Here is a 10,139-nt window from a genome sequence, read left to right on the forward strand (position 1 = left end):
AGATCATCACATTCTTTTTTTTTAAGATTTATTTTTTTTACTTGAGAGAAAGAGAGAGAGAGAGAGAGAGAGAGAGAGAGAGAGAGAGAGAGAGAGCACCAGCGTGGGGAGGGGCAGATGGAGAAGGAGAGAGAATCCGAAGCAGATTCCATGTTGAGCCCGGAGCCCTACACAGGGCTCGATTCCAGGACCCTGAGATCACAACCGGAGCCAAAACCAAGAGTCAGACACTTAACCAACTGCGTCACCCAGCTGCCCCAAGATCGTCACATTCTTTTGTGGAAGTGTCATCCCCAATAGAAGGGCTGTCCCTGGTCTTCTGGGGTCACATTTCTCTCAGCTCCATTGCAGGTTCTCAGAGATTTAAGGGCTCAGGCCAAGAAACATTTGTTGGGTACTGGGCTCAATGCTGTGGGTACAAAGATGAATAAGAGCTCATCCCTGTCGGGATTTAAATGGCTTTCGTTCCACCTCAGGTCACTAAACATCAGTCAGTGTTACTGGTCTGACTGACCTTCTGACCCAGTCCTAGTATCTCAACCTTTGCCCATGGGAAGTACAGACCCATCTCTTGTACCCTGTCTGATAAGGGAGACTCTTTCCCAGTTTACTGCCTGCCTTGCCCCCTCACTTCCTGCAGCGTGCTCCTCAGAGGGCACCTTCTCAGTGGGGGCCCCCTCCGGCCCCCGAACTGAAATTTTAGCCCTCTTCTCACACAGAGACTTCATCACCCTCTTTCCTGCTTGCTTTGCTCCCGTTTCCCTTTTCACCCCCCAACACACAATTCATTTTGCCTGTTAGGTTGTATATTCTCTGCTTTCTCTATTAGAATGTGTGCTCTGGGAGGGCAGGAGTTTGGGTCTGTTTTCTTCTCTGCTCTGATCCGAGGGCCAAGTTCCCGCTACACAGTCCACACTCAAGGAATACTTGTTGGATGAATTCATGAATATCTGATCTTTATCTTGCTCCCCAGTGCCAGAGCCCATCCTGATAAGCCTCGTTCTTCAAGACCCGGGACATTGCCTGGCCCCTTGTCTCATTCCCACCACGGGCAGCATTCTCAGTCTGGAGGGTGAGGCCAGAAGCTTTGGCCACGCTGCCCGCCAGCTTGCGGCTCGGGCCACGGCCTGGTCGCAGCTGCCTTGCTCCCGGGGCTGCCTCACTGAAGGATCTGTTCAGACGTGTCATTGCCTATTCCTCCCCTGACTCGAATGGCTGCTGCCGCTCCAGCGCGGCCCCCGACTAGTCTTAGAACTGGTCTATCCCAGTCTGCCCCAGTTAATTAACCTTCTCTACATGACAGCTTTACAAGACTGGACAGAAGGCAGAACACCCATGATGTGGTGTGAATTAAAATACCAGCCAGCGGGAATGAATGAGGAAGGATGGAAGTCACCCCACACCATGCCGAAAGCTTGAATCCTCCCAAAGAATTGCTTTGAAAGCAGCTGACAAAAGAGTTTCAATATTTCGGAATAATTACCGGTCCCTGAAATTAGCTTCCTAAAAGTAGTCTTTAAAGTCACTTCTTGAATAATCATAATATTTATAGGCTAAGCGTTCCTAGTAAAATTTTGGGTTGTGATAACTCACCGTCCTATTCCAAGCTCCTGGTCAACATCAGAAGTTTTCGATACTCCCATTAGCTTCTCATTGAAAAAAAAAAAAACTTTTTTTTCTGCCCTAAATTTGAGGACAAAAATAAAGACTCCTGAAGTCTTCTACTTCCAGTATACCTGAGGCTTTTAAAGCACACATCTAGCTTTCACTGCTGCCAGGTGCACAGTGAAGCTATAACTTCGGGGAACAAAAAGACACGGGTTACCCAAGTGAACGCTTTAATTAGGAGCCTAAGAGAGGACTGACAGCCATCAAGCTATAAAGCTGTCTCTTGGTGACCGATTTCTGTATGTGCTTAGTGACAACACATTTGGAAACACTATGAACAGGCTTTACTTGAGTACGTTTTGAATTTTAGTAGGTCATTCAGAGCCCCCTCAATGGTTTGCAGGGTTTCCTTTTCATTTTCTTGGCAGAAGCACTTCAATGAGCTATTGGGAGAGGTTAGAATGGGAGTTCTTTCTTTGTGGACAAGACAGCAGAACATAAAACAGCTCCATTCCAGCAGCCAGGAGGCTGCATGCTCTCTGTTGTTTGGAGTTCCTGGCAAGTGGGTAGGCTTATCCTTACCAGAGTCATAGAATAGAGTTTTGGATCTTCATTCTGCGTAGAAATCCGTTAAAAAGACACCAAGGAGCATGGATAGCATCCTCTACCAGCCACCCCCTCTCCATTCCCCAGTTTTGCAGTCAACACAAGAGGCAAGAGACCATGTCTTTACATTTTCTTGGAGTAACTAGTCATTCTAAGCATCTTCCCTAAGGTAGAAGTTAGGTTTCAAGGTGGAGAATAAGGTGGGCCGCGGTGGTGCGCACCTGCCATAGAATCCTCAGCATTTGTACCTCCTTCTTCCCTCCCCTCCCCGCCCCCCGCCCCCCCTTCCAGGGAGCCAGGTGTGTGTGGGGGGGGGCGGGTATCCATTCGGGCTTCTTTGGAAGCGTCCTGCCCTTCACAAAAGCAGGACCGCTCCCTGCTTGGATTACGTGAACTTTCAGGGGCAGCCAAAAAGTATCTGCGGCGACGCGGATGCCAGGGCAGTTTCTGGAAACGCGACAATATCAACTCCGTGGCTCGGTCCCCCGGTCGCAAAGCCGTACGCTGGTCCCCGCCAGCCACGGCCCCCGCCCCAGCCCTGCCCTGCTGCCGGCTGAACGCTGGCCCGGTCTCACACCTGATCGCTGCTCAGGTTCCGCCCCCCCCCCCGCCCCCCGCCAACCAGCGCGCGGTGCAGAGACAATGTCGAGGTCCCGGCCCAGGCTGGGGCACTTGGGGCATGGCCTAGGGAGCGCGCGGGTCAGGGTGGGCAGCTCCTCACTCGGGGGCTGGGTGTGCGATTCCGGACCGACAGACGGACGTCCAGGACGAGCCGCCGTTGGGGCGCCGGGGGGGGGGTTGGAGGAGGTGGAGCCGCCGGGGAGGGGCGGTGCCGCGGGGAGCGGAGCCCGGCCTCCCGCCCCCACCCCGCTTCGGTGCCTTAGTCTGGGCGGTGACACAAAAAGCTCCCGCTCGGAGCCGAGCGCCTGGCGGCGGTGTCCGACCGGGAGCGCCGAGGGCGGCGGGCAGGTGGGGCGCCTCCCGAAGGGCCGAGCCGGGAGCCGGGGCTGCAGGCGCCGACGCCGCGCTCCCCGCGGCCGCCCCGCAGCCCGCCCCGCGCGTCTGGCCGAGCGGGTGGCGGGCGCGCCGGGACCATCCCGCGATGCTGCCGCCGCCGCCTCTGTAGGTAGCGCCCTAGCCCGCTGCAGAGAGAGGTCGGTGACTTTCGGTTTGTTTTTCTGCTCTGCCCCTCCCGGGTCGGGGGCGGCGAGAGGGGCGCGAAGGGTGGGATGCCTTCGCCCCCACGGCGGCCGAGCCCGGAGCCAGGGAAGCGGCGAAGGGGAGCCGCCGCCTGGTGTGTAGGGGGGCTCCTTTTGGGCAGCGGATGGGGGTGGCGGGCCGCAGCGGTCCCGGGGAGTGGAGTGCGGGGCACAGCGGGGCGGTCCCGAGGCGGCGGGGAAGGGGGCTCCCTGGAGTTGCGTTTCTCCGGAGCGCTGGCGGAGTTGGGCAGGCGGCTGGGGCGGGGGAACGGCGCTGTCGGCGGCTCCGCCGAGTCCTCGGATGCCCCCTGGAGCTCCAGTCCGAGGGAGCGCGTCTCGCGCCCGCGCCCGCGCCGCGCGCACCTCGGAGGGTGCACGTGCGCGCGCGCCCCAGCTGCGCCCCCACCCCGCACGCACCCGGGACGGTCCCCTTAGCAAGCTCCTTGTCGGGCAAGGTCCCCACCCCCAGAAGTTGCCCTCGCGCGCCACTCCGCGGCCCCGGGAGGAGAGGGAGCCGTGGCAGGCCAGATGTTGGGGGGTCTTTTGTGCGGACCCACGTGCCTGGGGCGCTTGCTCCTGGAAGGGCAGCGGCAGGACAAAGCCGGCTGGACGCGTGGGACGCTGCACGCTAGGCGGCGGTCCCCGATCCCGCCTAGGGTGGGGGTGGGGCGGGGGGAGCGCTGCACGGTTTTGGAAAGAGTAGAGAAATCGGCAAAACAGTGACAGGGACTTGAGGTGGCGGACAGGGGCGAGGGAGAGGATGCTCGCGAATGCAGCGCTGGTGTGTCTGGGCGGGTGACCCGGCGCCCCGCATTCCCTGATAACCCGGTTTACTAGTATATTTTGCTAGTGTGTCTTTGCTCCGAGATATTATTCTACGCCTTCTGGTGTTTCTTTCTTTTTGAGGGGTTACATACAGGTGCTGGTGCAAGCTCTACCACACGAGGAGAACTTGGGGGCGGGGGAGACTGCAACGGAGTCGGGGGGAGGGGTTATTTATCCTATAGAGACAATTAGGAAGCGTTACGCCCCCCTCCGCGGCCGGGCGGCTCTCCACACCTCCGCCGCCTCCCTCCACCTCCCCGCGCACCCGCTCCACCGCCGCCGGCCGGGGAGGGTGCTTGGATTTCTTTCTCTGCTGCGCGAGTCTAACCCTTCCTGCGTGTATTTCACTGCAGGCTGAACAAAGCTCAGGCTCAATTGTGCTTCCTGCTTGTCAGCCTCTTGCCTCCCAAACGCGTACCGTTTCCACTTGATGTCATCACGCGGAAGGGGGTGAAAGGGACTCGGTGACAGATTCAGGTAACCCCCAGCAGTCTGGGTAGCCGCCTGGGTGTCTCTGGGTCATTTGGGCCAACAGTGTTTGCACGGGGCTGTTTGGGTGGTTTCTGCATCACACCATTCCTTTACTGTCTGTGTGGAGGAGCCGTGGGGGGCTGCTGATAACTCCTGGTTCTGAGAAAGAAATTGCAAATGACTTGAAACCTTCCTTTGGAAGAAGTCGTTGAGGGCAGGGCGCCTTTGGGGTTGAATCAATTCCACCGGATTTCCATTGATGGGAATTTTGATGTATTCAGTACATAGGCAATTGTATCTGAACGTGGGGTTTGGATATATGCCTGCTTTCTTATGTGTAGTAATATATTTTGGCTTCAGTCTGTTCATGGGTATCGCATGTTGAAAAGGTATCATTGTAAGGCCGATTGTAAATTTGACCAGTGCTCAATTAGGGCATTGGTCAAATGTAGTAACCTTCTTACAAAATAATGTCTCTCCTGCAAGCCTTCATTGTAATAGTATTTGCAATATCAGGAGGGACATGCCAGCAGTAAGTTCCTGGGAGGTGGAACGGAGGGCAGTTGGGGGACCAGAAAGAGAACAGAGAAATGGTGCTTTGGTTAAGTTTCCATTTACATAGCCATGAACCATTAGGCTCTCAGGCTGCATTTTATCTTTAGGTTGTTGGTTCTTTTCCAAAAACTCTGGCCTGTTCCTTTCTTTCCGAGGATAGTTCTGTTTTGATGTCAACCTAACGAAATCTGGGGTTCTGTGGACGGGGCTCAATGGAAATGTCACCTTCAGACATGTCAGATCACCTTGGCATTGGCATTGTCTCCTAGAGGGCAGAGTCCTGGCATCCTGCACGAGGAGCAGAGAATAAGAATGGTTATGGAGGTGGACTCAAGGTTCATCTTGTGGGAAGAAGGCATTGCTGAGGGCCAGAGGCTCCTGGTGCTCCTGCAGCAACAGCTGCTCAGGGTCTGTGGCAGATTCTCCTACCACCATTCCCCTCCCCCCACCATACCTTGAAAAATAAAATTTAAAAACTTGAAGGATTTGTCATTCACCTCTAGGGTAGTTCTGAAAGGTGACTTTAAGAAAACCTAAGTGACACTGGCATGTATCCTCCTCAGAGCATCCAGGAATCACCAGGAGAGGTAAAGGAGGTATCGGGTCCCAGCTCGAACAAAGGCCACCGCTTCGGGAAGATCAGATTTGTGATGGTGCTAGGACAGAGGGATTCTGACAAGTAATTTTTATGTCAGCAATAACGCAGGGTGTGTTGCTGTGTTCCTGCAAGAGGAAAAGCCACGTGATGGGATAATAAGGAGTGTAATAATGCAATAGAAACAAAGGGTGTGGTTTTTTTTTAATAGAAAAAATAAATACCTCACACGCAAAATTCCACATGGGAAAACGCTGCCTGCACATGTAAATGCACGTCCAAGAACAAAGATAGCCACAGTGCAGTGTTCGGTTTCACTGTGGTTTTAAACGGTGTGCAGGAATAAATCATAATAAAGTGTTGTATTGATGCTTATTTTGTTTTTTTTTTTAGGTGGAGGCTCCCCACCCCCAGAGGTCTGCAGTAGTGTGTTTAGCTGTGGGTGGGTGGGTGGGGGGGTGTGCCCTGGAGGGTTTTTAGACCAACCTTTGTCTCCAGTGCCCAAGTCCTTTCTACAGTGTTCCTTTAATTCATTCAGCAGATGTTTATCAAGCACCTGATAAATAATAGGTTTTGTGAAAAATGCCAAGGGGCGGGGGGTGTTGTCTGGAGACATAAAGATGAACCACCTTCGGGGAGCTTATGGAAGACCTGATTCTAATTAAGTTCAGTGGAAGCCAGAGAGAGGAACAAAGGGTGGTATTGGACTTCTGAGGGAGGAGCATATGGTCATTGAATGCCTCTTTCATTGGGGAGATCACTACTTCCTAAGTGACTGGACCTGTTGTCAGAAGGTGACCTTTTCTTCGTAGGCTTTAAACTCTGCAGCTGAATTCCACACGAATGTTTAGATTTCACTGTTGTTGAAAGGTCATTCTGTTTCATTCCTTATCCCCTCAGAGTTGCTTGAACCTGTCTATCCTGTCTGCACCGTCTACATTGGACAGAATTACTTGAATTTTGAAACAAACTCTGCTTTTTGGGTATTATCTGATTTAGAAAACAGATGGGGGACAGGAACTTTTGCAGGTTTCTGTCTTTTTTAAAGCAGCAATGTTATTGGCAATTTAGGTTAGGTTGTGCTGCAGTAAGAAATCACCTCCAAATCTCAGTGGCTAAACACAGTTTCTTTCCCATGCTGTGTGCCCGGTGTGGTCATCAGGTAGGCCCTCCTTGTCGTGGTCACCCGAAGACCCAAACTGATGGAGGTGTGATCTTGAGTGTGCAGCACTGGAAAGGAAACTAGAGGATCTTGCTGTATTAATGACATGATTGGGCGCAGAAGTGACTTACATTGCTTTGGCCAGAACTAGTGCTAGGACCCCATTGAAACCATAATTCAGTATCTCTTGTCCTGAAAAAGGGGGAAATGGATACAGGTGAGTGATCACCAATGACTTCCACAGGTAATGTGGCCCAGATGAGGTTACAAAGTGTCTTCCTGTGGGGCTGGCTCATGCTTTGTAGACATTGGGTGTTACACAAGTATCACTTGAAAGAATGATAACTATCTTAAAGAATCTGGTCCTACCCCCACATGGTATTTACTGATGTGTTGGTATTCTATTTGCTAATACGATTGTACACTGACCATCAAATAAAAAAAAATTATAATGTTCTCTCTTGTTGCCTGTTTTGAGTAGTTGTTTATTCTGACGTGGTAGGCCAGGAGATGGTTCTAGGGCTAGTTCTAGGAGGTTCTGTGCTTAGCATTATGTAACAGAGAGCTGTTACTTACAGACTTTCTCTCCTTCACCATCTGCTTCTTATCTAAGACTTCCTGAGTTTGTTTGGACAGCCTGGGGTAAGAAAGGAGTGGCAAAGGGGGTGGCCTCCCACAGCAAAGATTGCAGGGCCCCAGAGAAGACATCAAGGGGGCAGGAATGTGTGTAGGGTGGCCTTGGGCCACCCCCTCATTACTCTGATGTTTAGAAAAAGCACCTTGGACAAGTGGCGTTTTCTGGTCACGGGACCAGCAGAACACCCAGAGAGTTCTGGGACATTCGTGCTCCCATCAGCAACCATGTCGACAAGGAGGCCGGTTAAGTTTTAAAGCCTGCCTTGTTGCATTGTCCCTAAAAATAGTTGGATGCCGAGGAATAGGCATTGCAAGGGGTGGCGGATTAAGTAGTTGGTGGCCTGGAGAGAGATTTTGCTGTCGGAAGTGCTGGTTCCTCAAATATCTTTGTTCGTGTTGTGATAAATGCGTGCATGGGTTAGAATTTTTAGGATCTGAGAAGTACCTTTGGCATAAGCGTGGAATTTAACAAAATAGTGTTGCTTCTGGCTCAGTAATCACCTCGCTCGCTGAAGTCATTTTTATAAAAAAAGCTCTCCCTTAGACAGGTGATATGGTGAAATGACAGCTGGCCCCTGAGTCACAGTGACTAGGGGACATCAGTGTTAGCCGAAGACTGCAGAGGCTGCCCTCTGCTTCCCCTGAGTGACAAAACACTGCACCCAAAGGGAGGGAAAGTGGGAAATGAGTGGCTGAGAAGCCGGCAGGGAGAGCCAAATATAGCCCGTCCACGACCTCCAGGAAAGGATCAGGGTGCGTGCGGTTGGGCTGAGGGCGAGGCGCAGACCGGGCAAGAGGGAAAATGATGCCCTGAGGGACTAGTCTCGAAATATACTTGGGAAGCTCCAAAAGACATTTCTGTGTTTTGTTTGGCCTCTGAGTGCCCACCACTTAATTAGTTTCATAATTAGTCGGCTGACCAGGTAGAGGACACTTGTGGAGTGAATGTGGTGCCTGGCCCCAGGCGTCGTCGAAATGTCCAGAAAGCCGGAAGGGAGGAAGGTGTGGGTTTTCCGGCTCCTTCCCTCCTGACTTTGTGAGCTGCCCGGTGTTCCAGGAGTCCGCCTAAGTGACTGAAATCACCATTTGGATTAAGTACTCGTTTTATGTTTAAGGATTTTGTATTTCTGGTTGGCTTGCTGTCATGGGAAGACCTGAGGCCAGCGGCTGTGTGTGTGACTTGTTTCTCCTTTGGGTGGCCCTTGAAGCCCGTGGTTTTCCGGCCTAGACCTCTATGGCTGCTGAGGCCCGGAGTACATTTTTTGTAGAATTGTGGGGGCTCCTTGTGATCTGCTGGGAGCAGAGGGCGTGAGTACGGCAGGATGTCTTATTTGCCCCTGGATTTGTTCATCCCCACATACGTAAAGCTCACTGCGAACATCCTGCCTGCTAAAACTTATTCTGACATCATGCAGGCTTCCTGGGCTACCAGGCTTCGTGCAGGGAAGGTATTGATCGAATGCGGCTGGGAGGGGCAAAGACGTGATGAAGTGGGGTCTTGGGGCGCCATGTTCCGTGCCCGTGCTTTCTCTCTAGTCCCTCCGACCTACCTCCCAAGGAAATGTAACTTTCCTGCCTCCCTTTCCGTTTATGAATCCAGAAAAGCACATTTAGTACACTCCTCACTGAGGTTCTACAGTCATTGATGAGATTTTGGCAAAAGTTTTGACAGATACCGTGGAAATGGGGAACGTTCTTATGAATATTGGGATTCTGCTGATTCTGCTGATTAACGGATGAACTGTCCCTCCTTAGTGACAGTTCCTGTCTCCCTTAATGTCTTTCCTCACCGCCGTCTCCCACCTGAGGACTTTATTTCTCTCTGGACTGTGAGAGTGGGTACCCTTACCTCCTGGTTTTCCCACCCCAATCCATATGACAAAATGCTGATACCCTTAGGACAGTAGGCCATTTTAAGCGTTCATTCCCTTGCTTAATACTTGTCAGTGGCTTCTGTCTTTGGGGATGAAGTTCATATTTTTTAGTCTTCCCTCTTAAGGTTTTCCCCACCTAGACCCAGACTTCGTGTCTGTCCCTGACTTTTGCTCTGCCTGACTTTAAAACACTGGATGGTGAACCCACAAGTCCCCAGAAATGCTTTGCATAGCCTGTTTAAAATTCTGGAATGTTCTGTGGCCTACAATGTCCTCTCCCTCTACTCCGTCAGTCAAGGTGTGACTTGGTTCTTATAACTCTTCTAAAAAATTTAACTCTGTCACTTTAGCCCATAAAATCCTTCACTCCTCCCAAGTTCTCTGGTAAAATTACCTTCATCTCTCATTTTGTTCAATATTCATTCATTCTACAAAGGGCACTTATAGATGGTCTTGTATTATCACCTAAGATTGAGTGGTCTCTTTCTTTGTCTTTCTTTCTTTGTCTTTCTTTCTTTCTTTCTTTCTTTCTTTCTTTCTTTCTTTCTTTCTTTCTTTCTTTCTTTCTTTCTTTCTTTCTTTCTTTCTTTCTTTCTTTCTTTCTTTCT

The 10,139-nt window shown here is 51.6% G+C and overlaps 1 protein-coding gene across 4 annotated transcripts in view; it reads left to right on the forward strand.

Moving 5' to 3' along the window:
• The first annotated feature begins 3,107 nt into the window (after positions 1-3,107).
• The window catches only part of RNF152 (ring finger protein 152), a 76,890-nt gene continuing 69,858 nt past the window's right edge, over positions 3,108-10,139 (forward strand). Inside the window, exon 1 of one of the 4 annotated variants that reach the window (XM_025886722.2) lies at positions 3,108-3,368. The gene's annotated coding sequence lies outside the window, so the exon portion shown is untranslated. Of the gene's footprint in view, positions 3,369-3,488; positions 3,509-4,576; positions 4,716-7,075; positions 7,239-10,139 lie in introns of those variants that run through there. The other 3 variants (XM_073898096.1, XM_073898092.1, XM_073898093.1) reach the window with 3 other exon arrangements.

This window comes from Callorhinus ursinus, unplaced genomic scaffold (genome assembly GCF_003265705.2).
Source record: "Callorhinus ursinus isolate GAN/ISIS: 27379988/994484 unplaced genomic scaffold, GSC_fseal_2.0 scaffold11, whole genome shotgun sequence".
NCBI lineage: Eukaryota > Metazoa > Chordata > Mammalia > Carnivora > Otariidae > Callorhinus > Callorhinus ursinus.